We start from the raw sequence: 12,703 nt of genomic DNA on the forward strand, positions 1-12,703 counted from the left end.
CCACTTCAACAACAGCTATCATTTCAACATATGGATGCAATTTATCAGTATTATGTTACCCTCTGCTGTCCAAATGGCAAAGTGCACCCACTTCAACAACAGCTACCATTCCAACAAACAGAATGAGCACAGTTCTATGTGGTCACCTTCACGTTCCACTACCGCAAACATTCAGAAGTTACTTCTTTCCACCCCCACTTCTCTTCATACAGGGCACAGCGGTTCCAGTATCAATGAACAGTTAACTACCGCCTCAACGTTTCAGTCTCTAAAGAGCGAAATGATGTAGGACAAATGCCTCCTCAGTTAAAACTGAAATTAAAACTGAAATTAAAACTGAAATTAGGTGCTGTAATTATGCTACTATGCAATATTATGCCATCACCGGGACTCTGCAATGAAACAAGGTTGACAATTATGCGTCTACAAAGACACATCATAGAGGCCCATGTGATTTATGGAAGTTAGATACTGTTCTTATACCGTGCATACCTCTCATTCCATCTGAAACGTTTAGCCGTTTCAATGACCATTAACAAGTCACAGAGACCTACTCCCCCTTACTGGAAGCATTGTTTGCTACCATAAATTAGGCACATGCAAAAGCCATAGCTTTCATGTCCCTGCACCACATTAATTCTTAACAGAATATGGTGTTTGTAAGGTAAGTGTTCCTCATTAATGGAGAAACACTTCTTGGTTTGCGCGCACCTCTGAATTGGGCCCTTAGCCGTTCATCTTTCCAAGGTTGATTAAAAGGAGTTAGCGGGTAAGCTGTAAAAACACCTGCTATTCCAGTGCTTAGAAAGAAAAGAAATCTGAAATGAAGTGAAATGTAAGAAAACAAATTATCATCTTTTTATGGGTTACAAATTTGCCATTATTCCCGTCAAAAATGCGGAGGGCTTTGTTGATGTTTCAACCTTCAAAGCACGATTATCTATGCAATATTTCAGTGTAATCGTAGCCAGGGGACATTTTCCAGTTAATAGCCATACTGCCATTTTAAATTGAGCACTACGGGAATGCATCTCGTGTGTATCGATAGTAAAACGTGGCTGAGCATGGATAAAAAGTAACAGCTCTTGAAAAAAAAGAGAATTCTTAGCAGTCTCACTGCATCCGCACTGGTGTTTCGGGACTGCAGTTATGAAATGAGAACAGTATTTTTGATACACACAACGCAGTTGATTTGAGGATTGAAATTATGTTGCTTAAAGTACCGTTGCACAATTACACTGCAGAGTTCGAATGCAGGAGCCTGGCGTTCTGAAACGTGTGTAGAGGAGAAATTACGAAATGAAAACCATTAATCTCATATCGATATTCTTGCTTTGAGATTAAAATCTCTTTTTAAAATTAAGAACGTTCCCTTCATTTCCCTATGCCAACATTGCTTGCACTGCTCAGAGTGAGTCAACCCACTGTATCCTGCACAGTTCAGAAGCCCCTCCCCCGCCCCCGAACTGGTCTGAAACAACATATTGGGCCTCATTACGGCTTTGGCGGTAGACATGCCGCTATTGGCGGCATGGCTGGCTCCAAAACAGGGTCTGGGTCCGGGTTCCCTGAATGGGGAATTACCGGGCCATTCTGAGTTTGGAGGGCCCGGTAATTCCTCCCTCAGGGAACCCGGCCCCGGACCTTCCTATTCCCATTCGAGCCCCCATAGGGCTCAATGGGAATGGGTGCAGGGAGCTAACAACGGCCGATTATGACCGGCCCGTTGTTAGCTCCCTGGTCCACTCGCGGGACCCGGTAAGGACGCCTCGTTTTACCAGGCGTCCTTACCGGGTCGCGCGAGGGGACCCCGTAATCAGGCAGAATGGGTTTAGCGGGTTCGCATCCATTTGCGGCACCCGTTAACCCATTCCGCCAGGGTCGTAATGCGGCCCATTGATTTATTTGTTTAACGCACGATGGTGCCCTTTGCACTTAGTGCTAAAAGGTTAAGCGTTATGTTCAATGACTAAAAGTTTGTGTTATAATTGGTAGGGCAGCCTATCTCTAAATTATTGGATGATCTAAGCATATGGTATTGACTGTCGTTATTGGCCGGACCTGCACTGAGGAGCTGAGTCTAAGGAAGAGCTATTAGAATTAATTGGGTACACTTAGCAGGATGTGCGACTGGCGTGCATGTTCTTTGCAGAGCATCACCATTAATAAGTGGAACAGTACTATATCCCTATCAATCATGAACAGGAGGCGTGATAGAGGCCTAATTTTCTCCACAAGTGCTCCGATCTTAAATTGAGCTAGACATAAAAAGTAGCATAATAAGCTTCCCTGCAGAGTCGCAGATACTCAGTAAAATTATTATTATTACCATTACAGAAGAATGCTCTATATTAGATGTGGTTTTAAGCGCGCGATTTTCCCTCACATCCTCCTCATTTACAATTTCCTCCTAAAATGTCTTCAGCAATTTGACTAGTCACAACTTGCTCAGCGTTGACAAAATGAAAAAAAAAGGCTCACAGTTATAGAATAAAGCGTGTTTGGTTGTCTGCATACTTTTCAGACTGGCAGCCTGACAAGTAAATGAGGCTTGCGTTATGAAGAGATTTTCCTTGTAAAAAGCAAACAGTCGTGGATTCAGAACATGAAACGTGTCTACAGAAAATAATTGAAAGCTATTATAGGGAAGACATAAATTACAGGTTTTCAATAAAATAAATAGGAAATTGACCCACTGAAGTCACTAAATGCAAGCTGTATCCAACGTTAATATATAGTGATATTTACTGAATAGACAAGTATCGCATGCAGTCTCTCCCACAGGGAGTGCCTTACCCCAAAACAAATTTAAAGTGTAAAACGACCCACGAGCCTCAGCCTAGTTAGAGTCTAATAATTGTATTCCATTTTTTAAACGTTTTGGGACTTGTTCTCATTCCTTTTTGGTACTATTTGTTATTTAAATAAGAACGCAGTGCACATAACATGAAAAAAAAGCAATACAATATTTCAAGTCAACGTTTTGGAATTTGAGAGGAGGGATAGAAAATGAGATTTGAGACGGGGCCAGAAAATGTGCTGGGTAGAAAGCGAATAGCAAGAAGGAGAGCATTCCAATGACAGGAGGCAAGGAGGGAGAAGGAGCGAAAACACAGGGAGGTTTGGGGTTTGGGCAAAACAAGACGAAAGGTAGTCTGAGAGCAAAGAGGACGAGCAGTGGAGTAAAAAGATACTAGAGGTGAGAGATAAGATAGAGCTAGACCATCAAGACATTTGAAAACGACAGATGGTAAATGAAAGAGGAGCCGCTATTCAAATGGTAAGAAAGAAGCGGAAAGTAGTGAGGTGGTAATGACCGCGCAAGGGGTAAATCGGGACGCAGGGAGACGAGTCGGAAGAGCCAAGGCATTAATCAAGCATGGAGAAAAGTAAAGCAGAAATAAGGAGTTTGGGTGTGTGAAATGACAAAAAGGGACGACCTCGACGAATATTAAAGAGAAGAAAGTGATGGCAGGAAGACACACAGGGAGTGAAGGGAGACAGTGAATTGAGAAAAGGAAAAGAAAACTTGAGTCATCTCTTTAGAAATGACAGTATAGGTTAACAGAAGAGATAAGTGAAGAGAGAGAGATAGTAGAGAGGGAAAAAAGTAGTGGGCCAAGGACTGCTTCTTGGGGCACACCATAATAAAGAGGGAGGGGAGAGGAGAGACTGCTAACCCTGAACACATAATAGGAACAACCAGTGAAATACGTTTCAAACCAAGAATAGACAGAGCCAGAGATGCACAGAGAAGAAAAAGAGGAGAGTATGGTGGTCTACAGTGTCACATTGGGCCGCTCATATTACTAGAAGAACATGCAGTCAATGTTAGCAAATACAGAGACAGCTTTTTACCCCTTAACTGCCAATGGTCCCCCCTCCAGTGCCAAGACCTTTTTTGGTGATTTCTGTGTGTCGGCATTCAATCCCTTGTAACTTTTTTGTTACATGTGATGTTGCAGCTAAATTTGGCCCCGTTTCTTCCCACATGTAGGTGATCATAACGCCACCAAGGAATCCTAGTTTGCTGTATGAGGGTGAGAGAAAATAACCAAAAAGCAATTAAATGTGTTTTTTCAGAACATGGCAATAAAATGATGTACAAAGAAGCCTGTTATTTTCTTGTAAGAGCTAGGAACACATTGCTTGCTGTGCTGAATTCACCATTTTTCAGGCTTTCAAGAACAGGTTGAGTGGAAACCAAAAAAACATATTTTTTTAAGGGTACCACCCATTTTGAGAGAGTTAGGTGATTTTACCTTTTTTTCCCAATAGGACGTTCGTGGACGGAATGGAAGAGGAGGGTAGGAAAGCTGAATGAGAAGACAGAAAGGCATACAGTTCTGAAAAGTAGACAACATTCCAAGTTTAGAAAGGTGTGATTTGCGCAGGTCAGGCAACAACTATGTAGGGAAAATTCCCATAGTTTGGGGAAAAATTGGAAAAATTACAGATAAAAAAGTTATGTCCTAGACATGGTTGGACCTGTAAGGTAATGGTTTTTGTGAATATTGAGAAAAGCAATGCCCCGCTACATTCCCCCAAATCCTCTAGTTAGGAAATCACACCTTTTTTGTAATGTTTCACAAAACAAGCAATACCACAGGCCAAAAACTGAGCCATGGTAAAAAGGATTTTTATGCTGACAGCCTAAACAGACGTAATTTGCATGTGTAAATAAGGAAAACAAATGTGGTGAGGAATGGCAAGCATACATTTTTTGAAAGAGCACAGGCACACCTTTTGAAGGGTATGTGAGTTACAGTACCTAAAGCAGCGATAATGTATGTCACATTTGGGAAAGGAAAGGGTTGTGTAACAAAGTGCATTAGCAAATGTATGAACACGTTATGAAAACCAAGAGAAAACAACAAATGTCCTACCTTCCCACATTTCCACAGGTGTCCCGACGAAAACAGTACCTCACATGTGGGGGCGCACCTACCTGGACCCAAAGGGATAAGGCTAAACCACTGGTACATCAAATGCCCTCGGGAAGACTGGATTTGGCTTTGCGGACAACCCACAGATTTGGGCTTGGGGTGTCGCAGCCACCAAGGAAAACAGGGAACCCTATGCATTTCTGAAAAGAAGACACCCGTGGGAATCCACAGAGGTCTGATTTGCTGAAATTGCCCTAAAATGTATTACCCACAAGCCCCGGCAAAGTCTGAAATTCAGGAAAATGACACAACTTTCAGAAATTGCCCACCTGTAAACCTCCCAAACACACAGTCAACAACACATGTCCTACCTTCCTGCATTCCCATACGTGTCCCGAAAAAAATGGTACCTCACATGTGTGGGTGCACCTACCCGGGGGCAAAGGGAAAAGGCTGATCCACTGGCATCCCAAAGTGTTTTGGCAGAGCAGATTTTGCTCTTGTGCGACAACCTAAAGATTTGGGCCTGGGGTGTCACAGCCACCAAGGAAAACTGGTAACCACATGCATTTCTGAAAAGAAGACACACATGGGAATCCATAGAGGTCAACTTGCGCAAATCGACCCATAATATATTACCCACAAGCCCTGGAAAATTCTGAAAATTACAACAACAAAAAAATTGCAGATTTGTTCACCTCCAAACCACTGAAAGATACGGCCAACAACACATGTCCTACCTTCCCACATTCCCACAGGTGTCCCGATGAAAACGGTACCACACATGTGTGGATGCACCTACCTGGGCGCAAAGGGAAAAGGCTAAACCACTAGTAACACAAAGAGTTTCGGCAGAGAAGATTTTGCAGGAGTTGCTTTAGTGGACAACCTCCAGATTTGGCCCTGGGGTGTCGAAGCCAAGAAGGAACACAGTGAACCCCATGCATTTCTGAAAAGAGTACACCCATGGGAATCCACAGAGACCTGACTTGGGCGAATCGCAGCAGAATGCATTACCCACAAGCCCCAGCAAAGTCTGCCATTTAGGGAAACAAACCTCAATTTTCAGACATTTCCCACCTCCAAACCACTGAAACACTCCACCAACAACACATGTCTTACCTTCCCATGTTCCCACAGGTGTCCCGAGAAAACATGTACCTCACATATGTGGGTGCACTGACCTGGGCGCAAATGAGAAAAGGCTAAACCACTGGTAACCCCAAGAGCTTCGGCAGAGCAGATTTTGCAGGAATTTGATGTTGTGAACAACCAACAGATTTGGGCCTGGGGTGTAGCAGCCGACGAAAATGGTACCTCACATGTGTGGGTGCACCTACCTAGGTGCGAAGGGAAAAGGCCAACCCACTGGTATCCCAAAGTGTTAGCATATTTTGCTCTTGTGCAACAACCGAAAGATTTGGGTCTGGGGTGTTGCAGCCACCAAGGAAAACAGGGAACCCTGTGCATTTCTGAAAAGAAGACACCTGTGGGAATCAACAGAGGTCTGACCTGGGCTAATCAACTGAGAATGTATTACCCATAAGCCCTGGCAATGTCCAGAAATGTAGGGAAAAAAACACAATTTTCAGGCATTTCACACCTGGAAAATACTGAAACACGCGGCCAACAACACATGTCCTACTTTCCCACATTCAAACTGGTGTCCGGATGAAAACTGTACCTCACATGTGTGGGTACACCTACCTGGGCGAAAAAGAACGGCAGTCCCAGGGATCCCCGGCAGGGGACCCATCTGTACCCTGAGGGACAATATGTAATGCTGCCTAGCCAGAGCTCCAGGGATCAACCGTCCCAAGCCCATCCTGGAGCTCTGGCTGGGATGTGCTACACCCTTTCCCTATACAGAAGACTTGGGGACAGTCTATCCACATGAAAGACAGGTGCCCAAGGCTGGATACATCACCTCCAACCATTCTGGATTTCTGGCTGGCCTGCATTACTGCTTTTCTGTATGGGAAAGGTCTGGAACCCTGCCGGGGCTCACTGGAGCTGATGCTGGGCTTGTGGACAGTCAACCCACATGAGGGACGTCAGCCCAAGCCTAGGGACATCACCCCTGACCATCCTGGAGCACTGGCTGGGCTGCATTACAGAATTTCTCTCGGGGAACGGTAGGTCATATCCTTATTTTAAATTATTTATTTGTTTTGGTTTTTAAGAAGAAAACCCTTTACAAAAATAGAAAGACATTTTTCACAGTTGAGCTCAATAAAATAAAAAAATAAAAAATAAATAAAATAAACTACAGCAGGCAAGCAGAAGGAAGAAAAATACAGGAAAAAATTGATGAATACAAGGAAAAGAATACAACAAGAACCCAGGAACTACAAAGGGGACCAATCGCATCACGGCAGCGCTCTTTCCAGAGGCGAATTATTTCCTTTTATGATAGAAAACAGCATTTTTTTCATGACTTCTACTATTGTTGCCATCAACATCCTCTCCTGGCCGGCAATCAGTCTGTCCCAGAAAAACTCTGATGGTAGACTCTCTTCTTTAGCCACAAACCTCCTGAGCAACAGCAGTCTTGTTTCCCAAGTTCCTTCGCAGTCCAATAGAAAGTGTCATAGGGATTGTTGGCTTGAAGAGTTGCAATGTCTACAGAGTTTTTTTGATTGGTCCCCCAAGTTTCTTCTAGCCAGACCTTCCCCAGTGTGAGCTAGGTTTAGCCTGAGTCTTAAGAAGTTATTTCTTGTTCCTTTGTCTGGAAACTTTTGGAGGTAGCGAGGAAGAGAACCAAGTTTTTTGTCCACCTTCAAAAAATGGTTAGGGGGATTGAGGTTCCTCACTCCGTCAATGTTGTTGATCCAATCACTTATTTCTAGAGTCTTTTTCACTTTCAAGGGATTGGATATTAGAGTTTCTAATGTCAAGTCGAGTCTAAGCAGGATGCCTCTGACTTTCTTCTCTAAACCAAGAAGTAACTGGGATCTTGAGTTTTTAAGATGTTAATTCACGTCGGAATAGAGAGAGGTTTTGCTTGCGAGCGTTATTTCATGAAATAATGATGTATTTTTCCAATCTGCTCGACATCTAGAGAAGCAAGACCTAGTTCGAAGCGTAGACTCACCAAAGGGGTGCACATTGGAAGAGCCACAGATTTTTTCCACAAAAGACCCTCTAATCTGTTCCAATTAGTGTGCCATAGCAAAGGTTTTGCTTCCAGGCCATAAGGAAGGACTGGAACTGCTTTGGCCATGTAGAACTTAATAAGTGGGAGAATAGAAAATTTACAAAATTTTGCATTCGGTTTTTTCATTTGAGGAAAAGAGGCGAAAATTTCGTAGCCCAGGTAGGTGAGAACGTCGACACGGGGGACTGCTTTACCATCCAAAACACAGTTTCCATAACCTATTTTCTTCTTCAGGTGTTTGAATATAAGTATCTTGGATTTCAGAGGGTTGATTGAAAGCCCATTTAGGGTGGCATGTTCCCCAAGTTTATTTAAGAGGTGCTGAAGACCAATCGCTGATCTATCCAGCAGAACTAAATTGTCTGCATAGGCGAGCCAATGTATTCTCCTCCCATTAATCACTGGACTAACCAATGACGATGAAAACAAAAAGTCTCCTAGGTCTGACAGAAACAGGTTGAAAAACAGGGGGCTCCTAGACATCCTTGCCTCACCCCTTTGAAGACCTGTATTAAATCTGAGAGATGGCCCTGGTCGTCCAGCCTCAGTCTTATGGTGGTATTCTTATGAAGTTCAATAAGCATTGCTAACAAGGAAGTTGGAATCTCCCAACTATGTAATTTGCGCCAGAGTAAAGATCTGTCCACGTGATTGAATGCCTTAGAAAGGTCTACCCATGCCCCATACAGGGGGCTGCCCTCTTTCTCATTTGTCTTTTCACTAAGTATGTTCAAAATGAGCCATTGAGACTTGTGGAGAGACCTTTCCTAAACCCTGTTTGATGGTATGAGAGTATCTGCCTTGAGTCCACCCAGTATGAAAGTTCTCTTCATAGAAGCTGCATAAGGAGTTTACTTTCTATATCGAGGAGGGCGATTGGGCGATAGTTTGTCAGGCTTAGCCGATCGCCCCCATTGAAGAATGGGATAACTAAAGCGTTCTTCCATGATGGGGGGAAAACCCTGGTCTTTAGGATTTCTAGGAAGAGACGGTTTAGAATCTCGGCCCAGAGTTTTGGGTTATCTTTTAAGACCTGATAGGTTAGGCCATTTGGGCCTGCAGCTTTTGATGAAGAAGAGTTGGATGTTAATTCCAAGATGTCATGTTCATCAAACGTACGAGACCAGGGGGAATCCAAAGGCAAGTTAAAGTCCGTGGACCCTGTTGGTTTGAAGTTTTCTGACAGGTATTCTACCCATTTTTGTTCAGGGACTAAGTTACACAGGGACCTGTTGAACCCAGTCTCTAGTTGACCCAGAGCCGCCCAGAAATTTCTGGAATTGTTTGCATTTAATAAATAAAGCATTTGTTCACCATCTTCTTGTAGCCTTTGATGTTTTTGACTTTTGGACCAATTTCTATACGTCTGTTTAGCTTTTTTTAGTTCATGCAGAAACCTGTTTTTTATATGGTGCAGAGTTTGTCGGTTATTTCTGTATGGACCAAATGAAGTTTCCAAATTTTTCCGGATGGGATTCATTGCTCCAAGTTGAGGACGGAACCTTTTCTTATTTTATTTATTTTATTTATTTATTTATTACACGCCGAAGCTCGCAAGCATCAGGGCGCGACAAAAAGACTCTGGGACAATCATTTCACGGGATAACACAAAAGAAGGGTGAAGAGAAGCAAGAGAAGCGACCCAGAGCGATGAAGTAGAAGCCTAGTTATTTGAAGAGGAAGGTCTTCAATTGCTTCCTGAAAAATAGAATGTTGCTTTCCAGTCTAAGGCTACAAGGCAGTTTATTCCAGTGAGAGATCGCCAGGTTTGGGAAAGCTCGATCTAGGCCGGTGGCTTTGCCTGGGGGACAGGGATTGATCAATCCTTGTTTGGTAGATCTCAGGCAGCGACTTGGCTCATGCCAGCTGAATTTTCTTTTTAAAGATGCTGGCGCCGTGCCCTAGAGACATCGGTGGGTTAAGGTCAGTGATTTAAACAAGATCCGTTCTTTCACTGCCAGCCAATGAAGATCATTCCTGTCCTTAGTAATGTGTTCTCGCTTAGGTTTGTTTACAATGGACCTGACAGCATTATTTTGGATAGTCTGGCATTGTTTCAGGCAGTTGTTACTGGCGCCAAGCATTAATGCATTTCCATAGTCCAATCGAGACAGAATAGTAGCTCTCCCTATCTGGTCTTATACGGCAGAGGAGCCTTTGATAATATTGGCAATTTTGCTTAAGATAAGCGGTCTGGGCTTCTGCACCTAGGGAGGATTGTAGGTAAATACCTAAGGTTTTGACCTTATTTGATACCTTGATGGTGGAACCTTTTATAGAGAATTCGGAGTAGTCCGGGCCAAGATTGTTTAAGGCTTTTGCGTTTCCAAAAGTCATGAGTTTCGTTTTGGAACTATTGAGACACATCCAGTGTGTTAACATCCAGTTTTCTATGGTGTTATAGATGACCGATAGCTTGTCGTTGTCTATAGAATAATTTCCACTCAATTCATAATGAGCTGTGTATCATCAGCAAAATTAGAAGAAGATTCTAAGTTGTGATAGAATGTTGCAGAGGCAACGAATATATAAATTAAAGAGTAAGGGAGAAAAACTAGCTCCCTGAGGGACGCCACAATCTACAGGTTTGGGTGTGGTGGAATGGCCTCCCCAATTGATTTTAGAATTCCTGTCTTCTAGGAAAGATGAAACCCAATCTATTGCATCTTGGGAGCAGTTTCCAGCTACACCTAGGGCCTCTTGGAGCTTTTCATGATCTAATAAATCGAAAGCTGCCGAGAGGTCCAAGAGGATTAACAGTCCTGTCTTGCTTTTATCCAAAATGCTCAACATTTCAGTCTGCAAATCCAGCAGTGCTGACTCTGTGCTGTGAGCACTTCTAAAGCACGATTGCTGGGGGTGTAGCAGGCTGTGTTGGTCTACATACTCTTGCAGTTGTTTGGTTGCTACTTTATTAAGTACCTTCAACAAAAAATTACAATTGGTAATGGGTCTTAGATTAGTGGGGTCTTGTTGATCTAGTCCGGGTTTCTTGACTAAGGGAGTGACTGTGACAGTTTTAATTCCAGTGGGCACCTTACGATCTCTAAAGGAGGCATTTGTCATACGACAGAGAAAAGGGGAAAAGATTTCAGCGTTGTCCAAAATCAGTTTTGGAGGTACGATGTTTTCAGCGCAGGTGCTGCAGTTCATGGCGGAAAGTGTGTCATTCATGTCTTTAGTAGAAACTGGGGAGAGTAGGAATTTAGGAATGTTTAAATCAGGGTTCGTTATCCTAGGTTGCACAGATGGAGGTGGGATTGATACATTGCAACTTATGATAGAGTCTCTGGCTTTTTTAATTTTATTTAAGAAGGCAAGTTGAACTGCTTCACAGTCTGTCAAAGTTGGTTGGAAGGGAGAGGAAATTGTAGGTGGTTTTTCAAAGGATTTTAGGATTTGGAATAATTTCCTGGTGGAATTAGAGGCACTGGTGATTTGACTATTGTAGAAATCTTTTTTTACTTCCGTCAGTTTAGCTCTGTATAAGAGATCACATATTTTCCAATTGTCTTTATTTTCCTCTGAAGGGGTTTTAAGCCATGTTCTTTCTAATTTCCTTTTAGCTGTCTTGAGAATGCTCAGGTCAGGCGTGAACCAATGCTGGTGGTTGGGATTAGGGCGAGCCTGTTTATTTTTAAGTGGTGCATGTGTGTCAAATAGCTCCAGGAAGTGATTACTAAATTTGCGGATGATGTTCTCGCAAGAGTCATTATCAGTGGTATTTTTCATGACATATATAAGTCCTTCATTAAGAATGTCATGTGTGATTTTTTTAAAGTTTCTGCTTAGGACTAATTTAGGGGAATTGTCAAGGTGATCGAGTTTGGAGGTGAAGGAAAGTGTGGCTTCAACTTTACGATGATCTGTCCAAATGCATGGAATGGTATTGGTCACTGTCAGTTGAACATTATTGAAGATAATGAAACCATTCTAGTGGTTTGTTCAACCTTTTCGCCCTTGCTTGTATTTTATGACTCTCAATTTTCCCTTGAGACCCTCGATTTCTTGGGCAGTCTTGATGTGCCGGTATTTTTGCAAATCAGGAAACGAGAGTTCCAAGCTTGCATGCCGCTGCCCCCCTCCCAGTTTATAGTTAGGCTGGAGCAGAGACCAAGAAGTCCCGAGGAAACAAAGATATAATCTAAGATGGACTCTAAATTCCCTTGACGCCAGGTTACTCCTGCTTTTCAGTTGCAGCAGACTTTTCTTTTAACATCTCAAGATCCCAAGAGGTCAGGAGTACCTCCACATTTTTCCCTTTTGCAGTGAGCTTCTTTTTGTTTGCTTGGTTTTATCGCAACAAGTAGTAATATAATCTGCATTAAAGTCCTAAAGTCTACTAGTAGGATATTTACTCTCTCGTGCTCTGTCTTCACCACTGTTAAAAGGGAATCCAAATCTTCTAAGAAATGCTGGAGTTTTGAGCGAGCCGGATTCCAGTATAGATTGATAATAACCATGATGGAATGTGGTGAATCCATTTTTAGTTCTAATTTGCAAGCTTGAATTCCCAAATCCTTGTTACATAGTGGTGAGATCGTTTTAATAATAGATTTTTTTAGGGCAATTAACAACCCTCCCGCTGGTCTCCCTTTGGCTTTCTGGGAGGCCCAAAGATTTTGAATTGTGAAGCTATCTATCTCAATTGGATTAACTA

This window comes from Ambystoma mexicanum, chromosome 3q (assembly GCF_040938575.1).
Source record: "Ambystoma mexicanum isolate Mex_15411 chromosome 3q, UKY_AmexF1_1, whole genome shotgun sequence".
Classification (NCBI taxonomy): domain Eukaryota; kingdom Metazoa; phylum Chordata; class Amphibia; order Caudata; family Ambystomatidae; genus Ambystoma; species Ambystoma mexicanum.